We start from the raw sequence: 5,616 nt of genomic DNA, 5'->3' as shown, positions 1-5,616 counted from the left end.
CCACTCGGCATTCCGAGGCAAATTTAAGGTGGGGCATAAAAGTTTGTTCACTCCGCAGGAGGACGGCTGGTAGGCTCAACGAACTCGTCCAGGTCGACGCCATCGGCAATCCGAGTGGCGGCAGCAATGAAAGTCTCCATAAAAGTTCGGAAGTCGTGCTTCTGGGTGTTGGCGACCTTGATTGCGGCCAGCTTATCTTGTCGCACCTCCTTGCAGTGGACACGAACCAAAGACGGAGCCACATCAGCGCCACACCAAGCAGAAGACTTCTTCCACTCCTGCACTCGATGAGGGATTCCGTTAAGTTGAGTCATCAGAGACTCAAGATCATTTTGGAGTGTGGCCTCTGGCCAAAGTGCCGGGTCGATCTGTGGCATGGCGACCTTCAGTCAAGCCAAATAGTCCACGACACCGTCGATGCGAGATTCCAGTCGGAGCAGATTCATGGCAGTTTCATCTTTCACGGGAGAGTTGATTGGATCCAAACCTGGTTCGATCCGCCCAGTCTCCTCTTCAAAGTTCTGGCAAAACTCTACATACGACCTCGGATTTGGACATTTTTTATATCCAAATCAACCGCCTCGACGAGACGCACAACTTTCATGTTGAACACTTTTCGATCTGACGCCATCTTAGGGTGTTTCGGGTCGTTTTCTAAAGTCTGTAGTAGAAAAACTTATTCGGACGTCCGGATTCATGTCCGGATTATCCGGGCTTTACCCGGATGATCTGGGTGCCATCCGGATGATCTGGCTTCACGGGGTCCGAAATTTATGGTTCTGTTGATTTAACCGGATGATAGCCTGGATGTTCGGGTCATTCATCCGGCCGAAGGCCGGATGGTCCGGATCCCGCTCCGGATGATCCGGCCAAATACTGCTGCAGCCCATTGTTTTGCCTGTAACTTTTGCATACGATGTCGGATGAGGACGATTTTTATATCAAAATCGTCCGTTTCAACGAGATGAAGAACTTTGTAGTTGAAAGTTTTTTCATCCAAGGCCATATTAATTAGGTTTCATGTCATTTTCTAATCTGATGTCAACATGGGTATCTTCAAAATTGTCATAACTTCTGCATCCGAGCTCCGTTTTGGACCATCTCTATATTTATTTCGATCGGCTTGAAGAGAGTCATCCAATGGTGACATGACATCATGAATTTGAACTCATCTTGCTACAGCCTCAAGTCACCCTTTGCGATCATGCCATTTTCTAGCGTCAACACAAACAATGCCTTGCTTGGGAGCTATCATGATAATTGACGAGTAGACTAGAAGTGAGACTCAATCCAATCCATATAAACTTGCTTGAATTTGAGCTTGATCTTGTGCTGTAGCCGAACTTTCCATGAAGTGAGACTTGGATTAATGCGTGTGAAGATCTTCTCATTTCTGTGCATCCAAACCTGCCATCATGCCATAATGATTAAGTTCAGGCCTACTTCCTTTGGCAATCCAGCAAGAGTTAACAATATATCGTTCAAAACACATGTATCTCTCTGTTCGTGTGAAATAATCATTTCCCAGCAGCCGAGGGCAAAGGGGCAGTCCCAGAATAAGTATAAAGCAGTTTCCTCCACCTGATCATTGCAAAGCTCACATGCATAAGGTAGTTGGGAAGATTTCCTGTGCAATAGTTCTCTTGTGTTGACCCTATATGTAACAAGAGCTGGAAGAAGATCTTATATCTCAACATAACAGCAGCAGACCAAATCTTCTTGAAGATAGGGTGAGCATTCTCCCCTTGAATCAGAAAATTGTATGCTTTAGATGGTAAAAAGGAGGAAGAGTTTAGACATATTTCCATTTGTCAGGGGAGCTATTGGGGTTTACTTGATCTAGGTAGTTCTTGGCTTGATGAAACTGTGCAAAAGTTTGAGCTGACAATGGTCTGTGAAATAATTCTTGAAAAGAATCAGAGTCTGCAGCTTCTCTTACTGAGAGCAGTCCATTCAGATCAAAAGAGAACAACTCTGGGAACTATTGTTTGAGTGCAGTATGAGCCCATTTGTCATGGCAAAAAAGAGCTAAAGAACCTTGACCTACTATGCAGATTGCCATCTCTTTGAAGATAGGAAGCAATTTAATGATGGATTTCCACCAAAATGAGCCCATAGGCCAGTCAGTGGGTGCATTGTTGCCATAGTAAGTATCCGAAATCAGATTAACCAAGAGAAAAAGGTTCTAAAAGCAATAAAAAGAGAAAAATATAAATAAATTTAAAAGAAACAAGGAATTTTTCAAAAAGCAAATAAGAAAGAAATTATAAATAAAAAATGAAACAAGAAAAATGGTAAAAAATAAGATCAATGTCACGAGAACGCCGATTGTTGAAAATCACTTGCAAGAAGATAAAAAAGAAGCATAAAAAAAGAACACGAAAATAAAACCAGAAAAGCCAGGCTGTCACACATCCATGCCCACGCCCAAGCGCACCCTAAAACAACTCGTCACCAAAAACACTGAAAGCAAACGATTGGACATGAGGGAAAAGCAAAACAAACAAAAGAAAACTAATAATTCTTTGTCGCTTTGAAGACATATAGTTGCATTCCGAGGCGACACTTGCAGTTGAGGTAGACTTGGCTAAGACTTGGCTAATTCTTGATAGGCTGAGAATAGCAAATCCACATAAAATAGATAATTTTAGAATTAGATATTTTTTTAGAACGAAGGTTCAAGTAAAGCCCGGCTTTGAATTAACAAAGCCATCAACCGACCAGGATTACAACTTCAAATATACCACTCACCAACTAAAGCAAAGAAAACAAACAACAAAGATACATGGGCGCCAAGGAACAGCTCACAATGCACATACTATAAGCTAGTTAGAAAGATTGGCGTAAAGCATATAGCTTGGAGATGCCACTATCCTCTTGTACGCCGAAAAACCAAGGCGAAAGCGAAATCCTGATCAGGAGAGTGCACCGACGACGATGCAAGGCACGTCGTTGCCAAAACCTGTGCTTGAAGAAAGACACATCCATCCAGATCCATCGTCAAAGAAGGCCCCTGCCTCCTCGCCTGGCTCGATGACGCCGCACCGTTGAGCGAAGGACATGCTCACCCTAGAGCCTAGATGGATAGCCTCGAAGAAACCACTTGGGCGGAACCAGGCGTTCCCGACATGCCGACGACGACTCACCTAGAGCAGAGCAACACCGTATGCCAAAGTTCTGACTTGGAAGAGGGCGAGCAGTGAGAATGCACAATTGGGCAGCAGCGAGGGCCAAGACCAATTTGGGAGCTTCGGCTCGCTCGACGAGCTGAAGTGCAGCCACCGTAGGAGGGGAACCCTATCCCCTCCCGTCCTGGAAGATCCAAGGGCACCGGAGGAATAAACTGCAGCCCGACGAAGAGCACCATAACAACTTGACCCAGCACCAAGGAAGACACCGCCACCGCTGGACGCATGCTGCCGTCGCCGACACACTCCACCTACACCACAACGAAGTCCACAACCCATCTTTGTTCCCAAAACAGCGCCTTCAGGAAGGTTACGGCGCCAAGGCCGTCGCCGCTGCCCAACAAAATTGAGGATTTCTCCCGGGAGACAAAAGAAAGGGGGGGGGGAGCAAGACCTGAACGGCGCCTCCGGGAAGGTGCGCGGCGCCCGCGGGCGTCGCCGCCGTCGCCGCCGGCATGGCTGGCTGGGGTTTCCCCGGTCCTGCATCCTGACACCCACTCCCACCCGAGCAGACCGAGGCCCCTCGACGAGGCAGGCCGGATCTGGGGAGGGGAGGAGCTTGCTAGAGAAGAAGAGCAGTGGGGGCGACCAGATCTGACGCAGCCAGAGCAAACGCTGCTGCCGCGCGCTGGCCCGCATTCTTCGGGGATCTTGCCGTCCACACGGCCGAGAACCGCCGACCTGCGCCCGCGCCACCGGATGCCGAAGCCGGCGATGCCTCACCAGCCGGGGCCGCCGCCCCAGATCCAGAGGCCTCCCACGGACGAGGCAAGGCGGCAAGGGCCCTGCCGCCACCTTCATCGACGGCGCGCCAAGCTTGCTCGGCATCAGCAGTCTCCGGCGGCGGTGTGGGGAGGGCGAGCAGGGGAGGGAGGCGGCGGGGGTAGGGTTTCGCCCCTCGGGTCGCCCGAGCGGGGCGACACGAGGGAGGGAAGGGTTTATGTTCCACCGAATTAGATATTTCCATCTATACTTCTTTTAGACTGACATACTTACAAAGCCAACGCTAAAAAAACTAGAAAAAAAAAAGATTTGGATGCTTGTTCTATAAAAAATGCGTGCGCGTACACACATCTCAAAAAAAGAAAATTCTGGTTCTAAAAAACGGATGCTGCACTAGAAAAAACTACATCCAAAAACTATACAATAAGGATCTAATCTATCAACAACAAGCACACATACGCACACAGATTCATAAAACGACGAGAAAAACGAGGAGAAAAACTCAGAAAAGATGCTACTACAGTATACAAATTCTTTTCCTTTTTCTTAGAAAAGTATGCAGTTCTTTTTTTAGGGGAGTTCTTTTCCTAATCAGGGATCACTCTTACGCTTTATAAAAATTACAGGCCAAAGAAAGAAGACACACCCGTCACTCCCCTGATTAGCCCACCGACCAAAGCTGACAAAAATAAAATAAGACACGAAAGCAGCCCACTAGTCCGTCCATCTACACGGGCCAATTTACAATTAAAAGCAGATCGCACGCATCTAAAAGCATTAGCAGATCTAATGGTCTAGGAGTCGACTGATTTTTAGCAGCACCGAAATATTAAATTGAAGGGAAGAAAGAAAACAGATGAAATGATGCTCAATGGAACTTTTATGTTCGTCTCTTATTCTTTAATATGTTTTTTTAACATCAGTACAAACGCGGGTGCTCTTGCATACGTGCATACACTCATCTCTATGAACGCACACACGCACACCCTACCCCTATAAGACCTCCTAGAGACTGAGCCGGCATGTCATCGTGAAATTTACAAAGTCACCATAGGCGTCTCGTCGTCGATGGGAACGTCTCCTTCCAATAAAAGCGCTTCACCGGAAATCCTGAAATAAATCCAGGAATAATGCAAGCACCAAGATTTGAACCCTGGTGGGCTGAGGATACCACCGTTCCTCCGTATGTTTCATATAGAACAGGTCATTCCACATATTGCCAACTGTTTCGATGTACATTAGCTGATTTCACAATTAATTTAGGGAAACCTTTCCACTCGACGTGCAGGCCGAACACTGCGCCGGACGCGCGCGCCATTGGATCTGGCCTGATCGAATTGACCAAAGTGACACGCAACCACGCATGGCTACTTTGAACGCGTCCTCATGCGGGCCCCATGAGAAAAGCGGTGGCGTCCTCACCACTACTCGTCCCTGGCGGCTGGAACCCTAGCCGCCGCCAGGGGAGGCCAATTTTCCAACGCCGCTCTCCGGCGGCTCCCCTTCGCCAGCGACCATGTGTGGATCGCTTTTACTCTCTCGTAGTCTAGGTTTTTAGGTTGTTCATCGTCTTTGCTTCGGCGGCGACGATGACAATGCTGAATAAAGATTATTCAGATCCTTCCCTGACGAGGCCATCGGACCTATGGTTAGGGATGGATTTGGAAACCAGTCTGTTCAAACAAGGATGACGTGGCGGCGGCAG

This window comes from Triticum aestivum, chromosome 3A (assembly GCF_018294505.1).
Source record: "Triticum aestivum cultivar Chinese Spring chromosome 3A, IWGSC CS RefSeq v2.1, whole genome shotgun sequence".
NCBI lineage: Eukaryota > Viridiplantae > Streptophyta > Magnoliopsida > Poales > Poaceae > Triticum > Triticum aestivum.
The sequence above is the reverse complement of the archived record's forward strand: the minus strand, read 5'-3'. Positions refer to the sequence as shown.